Raw genomic sequence first — 13,479 nt, 5'->3', positions numbered from 1 at the left:
TTGTTTTACGTTTATAATTACGAACTATCTCTGGAAATGAAACAAAAATGGAACATAAGTTTACAGGTGGGGTAAGTTGTAACAATGTCACAACAGGTCCCATTCCTCCCTTTCTTTGTTTCACAGTGTGACGAACTAAAACAACAACCTATTGCTTCCAACACATCATATGAACTAATGTAGGAAACACTATTGCCTCAAGATATAATAATTATTTTTACTTACCTCACCATAAGCTTCAGCTGATATTCTCCCAAAAAATTCCCTACATTGTTAGGAATTATGTACTAAAAGCACTACATTTACTGCAGTATCAACGCACGACGATGTGTTGCTTCCAACTTCACTTCGATTACTGCGCACCAAGCTCTGAAATTTGCAGTGGCGTCACTCATCGTTACCACTTCACAGAAGAGAATATATCTGCTTTCTCACTACTTGCCCCGCCCTCCCCTAGATGTTTCTTTTTTTGGCTTTTAATCTAAGACTGAGGATCTATTGATTCTTCAAGTTTATTTTCAATCTTTTCAGTCCTTCTTTCCTCGATCCACGACCCGAAACCTAACCCAATCTATTTAGACGCCAATTAACGATTTAGAGACCTGGTGCTCAAAAGAGATACGATAAAATCTTACTTGCTTCTTGAACTCAAACGTACACAAACAGTGCACTAACGATTGAGACCCTTTCGACGGCAATCAGCGAGAGTGGGGAGGATACCCTTTAGACAGCTACCGAAATTAATTTTTGGATACCTTAAAATTGCTTTGTGCACAAACGCTTGAGACTGTTTTGGTAAAATTCGGAAGAGGTGAGCGGGGGGCTGTCTAAATGAACGTCACGAAGTTACAGTTACTACCCCGAATGTTATATCACACTTAATAATCTACATTAAAAAAAAACTATTGTATTTTACTACCCTTATATCATAATCAACAATTGAAGCATTCTTCTGGGTAGTTACTAGGAAACATATGTTGGCTCTAAATTTTTCACAGTGTGATCTATGTAGATCAAGTGTCCAATATATTAGTACAGACAGTCTAGTTTTATTGACTTCCCTCATGCAAAGCATCAGAACATGATAAACCAGAAAAGAAGATGCAAAGTAATATGGGGAGAATATATGAATTGGTTAGCGTCTCTTTGAAGGCTCTCCTACAAGGAATCGAATTCGGGACCCAGTGCACCAAAGGCGCACACACTAGACTGAGAACTAGCGGGGAGAGGTAGAAAGGACATGAAATGTAAGTTGTCAAGTTGTCATGAGCGCAGAGAATTCAGATCACATCACTAGGGTATATGTCTATCTCGGACAGTACAGCATCTTATAAAGGTGGCATGCTGTGAATAAGAGTGTTCAAGAGAGCCTGGGGTAATATATCTTATTCCCGTAATATATATAACGGCAGTTTAGAGAAGATGGAAGTCCGGGATGGTTTATTCTCTGTTTAATTCGGCTTCCGATAGCATCTCAGATATCTTGTATGGGATTAAGATCTAGGGAAATGCTGGCTAATTCATACGATGTCTTCATTCTCCAGTATCTGTAAATTTGAACTTCTCTGAGGTCAGGCGTTGATCCTCGTAAACGAAGTCAAGACCCACTGCACCACTTAAATGGCGAAGTTATTCTTCCGGGATCCCGGTACTATACCATTCTGCAGTAACATATCCTGCATCCATGATGCGCGGTGGTGATCTTTCATTTTTCATTATGCCTTATCATCTCATAATTTATGGACTTCTATACCTGTCACATATATGCATATGCTGTGAATGATATCGCGCCCTCCGTTCCACAAAACCAAATATCACTCACATGGAATTGGCAACACGTTCAAATATCTAGGTTCGCAACTGTCAGGCGACGACCGCAACGCCGTGCTGTTGCTGTTGGTTTGTTAGAGCAAACTTTGTATTAAATACTACATAAGTAATAATAGAAGAGCAGTGTGCAGTGAACTGACCAGAAGATGTGCATGTGCAGTATAGAAAAGTCGACCTCTCTGATATCCAAACAGGGTAAATCGTTGGCGCTCGTTTGAGTTGCGAGTTGTTAAGTGTGTCGCGAAGGATAGGGTCCAAAGTGATGACAGCTTACGAAACTCATGGCAAAGCCATATCAGCGAAGAGGAATAGTAGTCAAAAGATAACCCTCAGCGACACGTCCTGCCGAACGTTAAAGTAGATTATCATTCAGAGTTGTCGTGCAAGTGCATTGCAAGTGACGAAGGAACTAAAGCCAGACCTCCACAGTCTGTGCCGACAATGACAATGAGCGATGAGTTGCATGTCATTGAGACACGGGGTCGAGTATCAGTGGTAAAGCTGCTAATAAAGGACTACACCGCTTTAACACGACACCAATGGTGCCGATAACATGTAACATGGACCGCTGATGACTGGAAACGATGGTATGGTCGGATGAGCCATCATTAGCTTATTTCAATGTTTATGTGTAGCAGACGCCCAAATTAGCATATGATCCGCAGGAACTCCACGCAACCGAACAACATGTAGAAGGCTGTTTGATTCTATAGGCTGCAATATCTTGGTTTTCAGTAACCCAATTATCAATACCCCAGAATGTAACTTACCGGTTGCATCATTTGTCTGTCATTATGTTACAATTTTAGAAAACCATGTGGATCCTATGACCCAGATGTTTATTCAGGCGATCACTCCATATTTCAGTATGATAATGCGTCCATGTAAACAGTTGCAGCTGTTTGCGAGGTGGTTTGAGTCCTTCCAGGCTGATCCAGGCTGATCGGATTGAAGTTCAACGTCTTCCTTGTCCTACCAATTCACCGAACTTGAACATAACTGTGTGGTCCGTTTCGGAGACACAATTCCGCGCAGACTTTAGCCTTCATCCTCTTTCATGGGGTTATGTGGCACACTTCAAGATCAATCGTATAATATTCTACTTGGTACTATTTCACGACACATATGGCTCCATTTAACGTAGCACCGGGGCTTCATTAAGATCAATGTAGTAAGCTGCACTTTCCTTTAGGCGATTCTGTTAAATTGATAAGAATGTGTATATATCATTCTACAAATTAGTGTTTTATAATTTAATTTATTTATATGCCTTTGTTCAAACTGATATTGCGCCTTTGAATCGACCGGGCCTGAGTATTCCCAGCACAAATGATGATCTCACTTTGTGTTAATTAACAACATTAACTTCTAAAGTAATTTGAGAGCACGTTATGTAATTGTAGTTCACATCTTTCTTTTCAGTCCACAAGTATAAGCCTGTAAATCACTTGGCATAAACTTCTACCACATAACTATCACCAACACGTTTCAGGGATTTAAATTTTGCGAAAAAATAACTCTGTTTGACTACATGCACCAACCAACATTAGATTAAGTTTGCTTAGCTTAAAGCTGCATAATCACTGCCATCTCCCTGCGATGCACTTTTTTTGTGCACAATTTCATATGTTGATGATTCCACCATAATAAACAGAACTACCAACATAAAGTTAGTAATTTCTCAGTAGCTTTGCATATAATAAAATTTTTTTATGACTTTGGATTTTCATGGTACACACATGAGTCAAAATCAATCTCGTACAACTTTGTACAGTAACAGATAATAATTGATGTTTAATCTTATGGAATACAACTGAATCGTTGAGTTCGAAAACCAGTCATCTCCATTTTATAGGATAGGCAAAAAAAAAGTACATTCATATTCAGAATACATCATATTTTGAAACTAAAGGGAGATTTCAATATCTTCTTATAACCAGTGGGAGAAGATGGCTTGTTTTCATCATAAATGTGTGTTCACATCAGTTGAACTGGAAAGTGTTACAAAAAATCAATTGCGTCAAAATATGGAGATGATTAGTTTTCCAACTCATCGATTCAATTGTGGTTCCAGGAAACAATACTTTCAATATTCTTGCGTATGAAAGATTAAAGCTTGTGAAGTAACTTCACATGAATGTGTAAGTTTCGTTACCGACTAATAAATTTCTCATATAAGTTTGCCAAATTCTGACTATGCTCAAACAAATATGTACTTTGAAGTCAACATAAATCTTAAAGTAAACCTTTACTATCAAGCAAATTATATTTTTTAATAACAAAAAATGTATTAAAGATTATTGTTTTTTTATCTTTCTTCAAAAACTATAATTTGCTGCTGCGAGCGTTTTCTTTTTAACCTTCTCAAACCTGAAGGCGAATCTTGGTAGCTGGAGCTACCATTGGTTATGAATTCATTGCTCAAGACTGATGCTAAGAAACCTCCGCAGGTCCAAATGTCATCTCACCTAACCTTGAACGAATCGTAGGCAACTCGAAAAATTTCAACAAAATATTTATAGATTACAGAACACCATCTTGAAAAATGTGCTCTGCAAGTCGAGATAATTTATCATATAGATGTATTTGTTAATTTCTTTTAAAAGACAAAGTATTACTACCATTTATTAGATGATTGCTAGAAGTAAGTGACATCCAAGTGACATGCTATTCGGACCTGGGGAGGTTTCCTAGCATCAGTGTTGAGAAATGAATTCTTAGCAAACGTAGCTCCAGCTACCAAACGTTGCCTTCAAGTCTGGGGTTAAATTAACACTTAGAAAAAATAATTACTTAATTTTGTTTTCTCATTATTAAGAATTAAAAAAAATGAAACATTAAAACTGACCTAACCTAACCTAAGTTCATCACTACAAATACGACTAAAACGTTACTTTTAAATGAAATTTTATCACTTAGTCTCTCCATACTTTTACAAATGATTTACACTAGGCGACATGATACATATTTAGTACGATGAGGGAAGCAGCTAAAAATAGCAATAAATATAATGATTTTCTTTATCACCAACCAATGCTTTGCATTTAGCTGGTTTCAATTCTTACTTGCTATAGGTAAGTTTATGGAAACATACTTGTAGATATAGTTCTCACTTTCTGAAAAAGATCAGCATCTAATATCTTAATTACATGTATGTTTCTAGTGCATTTCGATATTTATTAAGTACATTAGCTCGACGGTATTCATTTCGTAAGTCATTGCAAAGTATTCGAACTGGAGCACGAGGAATCAGGCAATAGTAGAGATTTGAGGGCACAGAAGGCACTTTAGCAATCACTATTCGAAGTATTAGTATGTGATGTTCCCTAAACATTATGTATACTAATGCAGGGCCGTGACATGGAAAATCAGCGCCCGGAGCGAGAGTATACGACGGCGCCCCCCATACATATATTCCAAGCTTTTTTCCTATTCTTTTTCCTTTTGAATTTTTTCGCCCCCTTGCTTCGGCGCCCGGGGCCGTCGCACCGTTCGCCTTCCCCCACGGCATGGCACTATACTAATACAAAAACAAAATGAGTCATGAAGACTTAATATACTTATTTTATTTATCAAAAATAGTCTGGTAACCTCCTCAACTTTATCTCTCCTTAATTGGTGTAATTTCCACGTCTCCTAGTTCAAATCTTTGCAGAAGGGTCGAAGTAGTCCCGGACTGGCCACGGTGGCTAGGCGGCCATCGCCGCCCAGACAGGGGCCGAATCAAATGGAGTCTAAATGAAAATTTTAATAGAGAAGGTCAGGGGGAAGAGAAAAATGTGGAAGACGTGTGCGACAACCAATATTCTTGTGAACAGTCACGGTGGCAACCCTACATATATCAGGCTCTTTGATCATTTCATTAAAATTTTATTGCAACTCACGTCCCCTAAGTAAGAATGGGGCATGCCACCTTCAGAGTTATATCGGTGCAAGCAAAAACAATAGTGAAATCCAACACGCTTCCTATTGCGGAATATAGGGGAGAGGGGGTTACATTTGAACATCTGTTTTCGAATATTCGTTTTTGCTTCCAAACACCCAGTAAATTTCCTTATAGAACTGTAGAAAAAGCTAAATATAATATACATTATATTTGCCATAAAATAGAGTACTTTGTTTGATCTTGTCATTCTGTGCAAGGGCGCAGGGGGCATAGGTAGAACAATGTTCAAATGTGCCCCCTAATTTTTGTTCAAAGCTGCCCCAACCGGCATGATCAAGCAGAATTTGATAATACCCAGATAGTACAAGCTATTGTGAAATACAAAGGGCAACATTGGATAAGTAAATTAATGTACTTGCTTCTGCAATGAATGGCAGATAATATCAAAACACAGGCTTCTGTCAAAAATCTTACAAAACTTCACAAAAATTCCAACTTTTCACCCCACAAATGTAACAAAGTACTGCTGTTCATCAACAGTTACATTAAAATTGCAGATAACAGTTGACCGTCATGCAACGCAGTTTTGCCAAACTAAAAATTTTGAAACCACCAGATATGCTATTATTTCTAGCCTGTTATCTTAAATGTTCAAAGGTACCCCCTGTTCAAATGTACCCCCCTCTCCCCTAAAAGGGAACCGAAAATATAGTAGCCTGACAATACAATTCTTGATAATTTAGTTTCTTGGCCTAGGAAGATCACCCGCATTTCCGTAAATATTGTTGTATATCCTGGTTTCATATTATGATTTTTGTAGTATAATGTATTGTATGGCTACTAAAGAATATTGTGCTTTATCTAAGATAATAGTTTGCTTTTATTGTGGGAAAACAATGGGCAGTTGGGGTAATGGTGGTTGGGGGAGGATTGAGAATTCGGCGTTAACTCAATATGTCAGCCGCTGGGACTATCTAATAGCCAGTCCGACCCTGCGCAGAAGATAATTGGTGAGCGAATATCAAATTTGATATCCTCTTGAATTGGTGTTACTCGTTATTCTGAGGAATATCACTTAAATTTACATTAGTTTTCTCCTTTATTATTTAATGGTTTACATATCCGTGCCCAACAGAAATTTATGTTATATAAATACGTCTTTCGATACCGAGTACCTACTGTACTATTATAATACAAAATAAAACTGTAAAATTTAAGGAACGAATCATCATTTTGTTTGACAAGAGTAGTGAATGAAATAGTGGATCTTGCCAGTTATGTAAGTATTAATCTTGCAGAAGAACATATGTTATTTTAAGAAGGTAATATGAAATATTTAAGACTGCATGAAGTTAAAAACTAACAACAACGATGGTATTCGAAATGAGTAACTTCAAATTGCGGACATCTCTGATGTACTGTTAAAATATCAGTGAAATAATAAAGGTGTTTTTTTTTTTCTCTTTCGTAAATGTTTAGCAGACGAGGTCCAGAAGTACGAAAAAATGCAAAGTTTACGGAAGAAATTGAAAATGCAAGTACTTAGACCTAACATAACCTAACCAAATCTAACCTAACTTAACCTAAAGTAACCTGAACTAACTTAATATTAATAGAAATAAGCGAAGTTAGGATATAGTATACAACAGGTCCTCATCATTTCCCGAGGACTCATGAAGTTCAGGTTTTTACGGATTATTCATTGAGGATTTAGGAACTTGAAAATGGGGTAACAAAGCGACTTTCATTTACTTATCGACTGAAACTTGTACATGACATACCACCATTTCTGTACGTGGTGCAAGAGTTAGAATTATCCTCGAGTACGGTGCACTTTATGTGCGCCTCTGTAGTGCCCTTGTACTTTATATTTCACTATGTGTGTGGGGGAGGAGGTACTTGAACGCATATTGCATGTCTTGTGCCCGTGGATAGTTCTTACTGTTGCATTACGTACAAACGTGATGGTATTTCATGTAGAAGTTGTAATAGCACACATAAGAAACGCAGATCACGGTGCACTCACACTGCATATTCCAGTGTGAGTACAACATGATCTGGGTTTATTATGTGTACTATTACCACTTGTACATGACATACCACCATTTCTGTACGTGGTGCGAGAGTAAGAACTATCCTCGAGTACGGAACACGATGAGGAGCTGTTGTATACTATTACCCAGATTATACCAAAATAAGCTGTGTTAAGTTGCCACAAGAAAGCACGAATGCTGTCCTTGCAATCCAACACAGAGAAAGAGCTGGTGGGCCCTCGGAGTTGCGTTCTTACAGAGCTAGCACATCAGCGACGATGGGTACATTTAAATGAGGATATCTCAAAAAGAGGACAATGTTTAGCAGATGAGGTCCAGCTATTTTTTCTAAAACAAAATGTCATAATTTTGATAGTTTCTGTTCACATTAGGTCAGTTTAGGTTAGGTTAGTTTCGGTTAGGTAGGTTACTTTATGTTAGCTTATATTAGCGTAGTGGTTTGGCATAATTTTCGAAAAAATAATAAAACTTCGGGAATTTAACTTCGTTTCTCTCCCTGCGGGGCCAACATTCGCATCAGTTAACCCATTGTTAAAATTAACTGAGTGTAATTTCTCGTGTCTGAGAAAGAATTCCAGCTGGAGCACTGTAAAGTTTGCCCTGATCAGTAAGCAATTTGTAGCCGAAAATAGCCTGATTTACATCTAGAGAAACCAGTTCCCAATTCTTTCTCATAACTTTCTTTGATATTTCATAGAGAAAGAGCGGTAGGGTTTAGGCTCAACATTATAGTTAAGAAGTATGTAATGCTTATATTTTTAACATACTTACCTACTCATGCCATTATAATATAAACTTATACTATTTTCTGCTCTTAAGTTACTTCTTCTCTGAACTAAAAATTACGCTGTTACATTCAGCACCTAAATAAAATAAAATATTTGTTCATAGTAGATGGTTAAAGTAATGTATTTTACTCTAAATTCTTGGATTTTTATCGTTCTGGTCGTAGCGATACGGCCATGTTGAAAATACTACTAAAATCGTTTTAATTTTGGAATTGATTTAAAAGTTAATATACGAAGTATAATCAAAATGACCCTGCTACAAGGCCTAATAGCCAGTATCAAATAAAATTACTAATATTAAAAATTGTAAGTAATAACAAGGGTATTGGCGCCATACATATTATTCTAAGTAGATTAAAGATTGTATCAAATTAAAAAATGTCTAAAAGTAAATTATTTAAAAAGTAAAAATTAAAAAAAATGAAAGTATATCACTCATGTACTTATCTGATTGGCTGCCACCTTGATTCCACTCTAAAATATTTACAGCATTATTTTTAGTGGGATTTCGGTTCACATTTCCTTTTGTTTTTATACTTTTTCTCACTCGAACTTGCTTACCCTAATTTGTAGTTAAATATTTACATTGTTTTTCTTAAGATATTGCTAAGGATGATTTTGTAAATATCCAAGCTATTAATAACTAAGAGAGAACGTATTGAGAATTAAAGAATTCATGTACGAAGTGAAGATGCAAGAACGTAGGCATTGTTTCTCTGAATATTTGCATAGGTTGACCGTATACGTAAATAACTTGACTAACTAAGAGAAAACGTATTGAAAATTAAAGAAATCATGTACGAAGTGAAGATGCAAGAACGTAGGCATTGTTCCTCTGAATATATGCATAGGTTGACCGTAACCATAAATAAGTTGACTAACTAAGAGAAAACATATTGAGAATTAAAGAAATCATGTACGAAGTGAAGATGCAAGAATGTAGGCATTGTTTCTCTGAATATATGCATAGGTTGACCGTATACATAAATAAGTTTGTTAAACATAATAAAGGTTATGTGGAATTCCCAATGAATGTGACTGACAATTTCAGTCTTCGCGGTGAAATATCGCACACTCCCTTTTCACATTGTTTGGAGTTCATTCCATCAAACATGGTGTATTTCGATAGATGCTTCCATATCTATTCCATGTATGGGTTTGTTCACTGAGGCATTTTTCATAGGAGTAAGATTTCGTCTAATTCTTTTTCTGGTGGTATAGTTGAATTGATTCCGAATTGAGGCAACATTGCTTCTTTGTACGGCCATGCTTATACGTTGTGTCAAAAAGGAACTGGCTCTGTTATCTCCCGTTAGAAGAGCATTTCGTTGACCAACTTTCTTGATAAAATTGAGACCTTCTTTGCCCATAGCTCCACTGGTTCCCATACATATAGTTACGAATTGGTATTTGTTAATTAGGTTACTATATTTGTTTCTATTTTCTGTTTCCTTCTACTAGCTATGATACCAGCTTGAACCGATGAAAAAGAAATATTGGATGGAGCGAATGTGTCGGCGTATGTAAAGTCCCAGACCAAGGCTTTACCTTTTTTCCAAGGTATCAGTGTTAATTCATCAGGTCTCCTGCCGTCTGACCGATTGCTTCCAGTTGGTTCTCATATTGATGGTATCCCTGCTGAGATAAGAGCTCTCATCATTAACTTGTTAACCATAGAATGTCGTGGGTGTCTACCAGCACTTTTTATACAGGATAGTCCGTGTAGTCCTCTTTCATCTACAGGGCTCGTGCAAGCGAAACATTTATGAGGTACGCAAATCTCTGCACCTAAACGTAATGCTATAGCTATTCGGAAACTTTCATTGGATAGATGGAGTCCTAGCGAAGAAGATGGTATGGCCTTAAGCCAATCGCCTGCTGCGAGTTGTCTGGCTTTGTCCTCTAGCTTATTGGTTGAGTGCATTAGGTAAGAGAAGTGCTATTTGATGATAGCATCATCCCATGATGATTGCTTTGTCCTTGTGCTTAGTGGAGGAAGCGCAATTATCTCTAAATTGAATAAAGATGAGATTGGAATATCATATAGTCCAAATTTCCCTTCTGCTTGGAGCATATACATAGAACAGCGTTCAATCTTTTCAATGAATAAAGTTATTGCCTACTGACAGCAGTATTGAGTTTAAGCCTTATTATTTGAATAATATCTTTTCGATTCCAGTTAATAAGCCTCAGAAGGAGATTATTTGAATCAAGCTGTTTAATTTATCAATTTATTGTAATTGATTGCTTCTCTGGACCTTGGCGATAAGTGATTCTTCTTTACCAATTCATCTTTATAATAATTTTACATGAGGGAGAAGAAAATATGATACGCTAACTTGATCTTTGTGTTAAGCTTAATATTTCACGATTCCTTGGCATATATTGTCTACCATATAATTTTCCATTATCCCGGAATGTGATATAGTTCACACATAGAAGACTAATGTAGTTTTAATTTGTACTTTTTGGATGAGTGTATATTGTTTAGTATCCACACTACTTGTTTACCTCAGTTTATTGCTTCTAATGCTTTTATCACACTCAAAGAATTTGAACAGAAGCAAATAGACTGATAGTTATTTTCAATAGCTAAAATCAACCCTTGACTTATAGGAAATGCCTCACTTTCAAAAAATGTGTTAGTAGGAAGTTTGTACTTACGGATTATGTTGTATTGAGAAAAGAAAATTGCTGCTCCTACAAATTGACCACATTTTATATATCTGTAAACACAAAGGTGGATTTTTGTGATAGCGAATGTATAGTGTCTAGTCATATACAGTGAAAGACGGTGGAAATAGCGGATTTAAAAGTAGATGAAGGATATTTTGGAATTAATGTTGAAGATATTTGGAGATTGATGAAACATAAAACAAGAAACATAGAATTATATCAAATTTGATAGATAATAAAATTTTCTGTATACATACTATACCCAAGGAAATTTACTTATATAATAATCCAACGAGTTATATTTCTAGCTTTCTTTTTTATGTTTATATTGAACCAGCGACTCTAATCGATTCGAGTTCTTCATTATTATAGTTGTACTAAATGCGAAACGTGATAACATTCCAACATTTTTAATTACTAACTCAAAAGGCAAAATACTTGCTTCCTCAAACAATGCATTACGAGGTGTGCACAAAGGCTGTGAGAAAATAATTAACACTCGTATTTAATTTTAGCTAAATTTACTACATGCTTCTTCAGTAAAAGAGATTATGAATATGCTGCCATATAATATTTTTTAACATTTTTACTTTTATGCATTACTTCTATAAGTTTTGTAACAACACATAGTTAGTATTCCAACGTTTATAACTTTTAACTTTTATTGATACTAGTTATTTAACTAATTTTACTACTATTTAAATTGTTTTATATTAGAGGTCCAGTTAGGCTTAGAATCTAGGATTACTCCAAAACATCTTATTATTGTTCTTTGTTATATTTCTATATTCCTAATTTTTATGTTAAATGTAGGTAATTTCGTTTTTCGTGTGAAAAAAAATAAAACTAGTTTTCCCATATCTAACCGTTATCGTTGTACGATGAGGGAATGTTCAGCATGATTTTAAATAAAGTATCTATACCATTTGTAATGTTAGATGTTCTTAAAATAAAACAATGTCATCTGCGTATGTAAATATTGCAAAGTTCTATACACTCACGCACAGCAACCACATGTTTCTACTACGAACACGTGTTATTACATACATACATAAACAATAGCAGACGACGGAAGAAGACCAGTACGAACACACGAAGAGGATTCGGAAAACTAGAAAGAAAGCTGATTTCCCCTCACGGGTCCTCACATCAAGAAGATGCCTGTAAAAGAAAACTTCAGGAAGAGAAAGCTATAAGTTCATTGCTGATCACTCACCTATTAACATCTCCTGGGAACCGCAATATCCTGAGGCTGCTCTGAGCGAAAGAGATATGCTTTAACCTTTTTCTCCCGGGTTTGCCATGAGCTGTGGGGATTTCCTTTGATCACCCATTCCTGAAGATATATGAGCGAAGGTGTTATCCGCCATACCTATCTAAGAGTATTACGAGCTAAAAGTAATTTACGCTTTATTCCGAGTTCTTTTCCGTGTGCCGATGATCTTTATTGAACTCTGAAAATATTTAGAGAATTACCGTAACTCTGTAAAACTATCTATAATAAAATTTAATGGGTTTATATATTTGGATTCGTTATTTAAGACTCTACCAAACAGTACTTTGCAGTATGTTCATACCAATATCATCTGTTAGCATCGAAAAGGTATATCATACTCCAAGAAAAATCACAGCTAAAATATTGAATTTGTATATAATGTATGAGTGTTTGTTACACAGTTTACGAAGGGGATTGATATCGATACAAAACCAAGAGTATCATATTACGTACGAATTCATTTGACGCCACTTTGAACACAATTAAAAATTTTGAATGTTTATCTTTTTAACGTCATAATAATAAAATTCATTTGTAAATGCTTGTACTACTGATATAATTCTTATTTTAAGTTTAAATTGTACGTTTGATGTAATTGAAGAAAAAAGAACTGAATTTTTATAATTTCTATATTAGTATTACAACAATAGTACTTTTGTGAAACAGGACCAAAAAATACCAATCCCCAGAAATATTTCCTTGCAGAAGCGCCAAGTTTTGTAAATTAGTGGAAGACTTTCAGTTCGCAGTTTGAAATCAGGAGATCGCTAGGTATGGAATGCAGTTCAGGTTTATAGGAAGGTCCTTCCTTGCATAATTCTGAAAATTGAAACTTCTTCTAACGAAATTTTAAGTATTTTTGAATTAATAGTTCTTTCGTATCCTTTTAGTGGAAAATATGCATTTTTGGATGAGAGTATGGGAGCGTCACTAGGAATGTTATAAGAATTAACCACCTACATTAGTTCT

At 35.8% G+C, this 13,479-nt stretch overlaps 1 protein-coding gene across 1 annotated transcript in view; it reads right to left on the bottom strand.

Moving 5' to 3' along the window:
• The window catches only part of LOC145663746 (uncharacterized), a 64,746-nt gene extending 56,020 nt beyond the window's left edge, over positions 1-8,726 (bottom strand). Inside the window, exon 1 of the mRNA XM_081729832.1 lies at positions 8,542-8,726. The gene's annotated coding sequence lies outside the window, so the exon portion shown is untranslated. The remainder of the gene's footprint in view (positions 1-8,541) is intronic.
• Between the last annotated feature and the right edge of the window lie 4,753 nt (positions 8,727-13,479).

The sequence above is a fragment of the Thermobia domestica genome, chromosome 11 (genome assembly GCF_964235325.1).
Source record: "Thermobia domestica chromosome 11, izTheDome1.hap1.1, whole genome shotgun sequence".
Lineage (NCBI taxonomy): Eukaryota > Metazoa > Arthropoda > Insecta > Zygentoma > Lepismatidae > Thermobia > Thermobia domestica.
The sequence above is the reverse complement of the archived record's forward strand: the minus strand, read 5'-3'. Positions and strand labels throughout refer to the sequence as shown.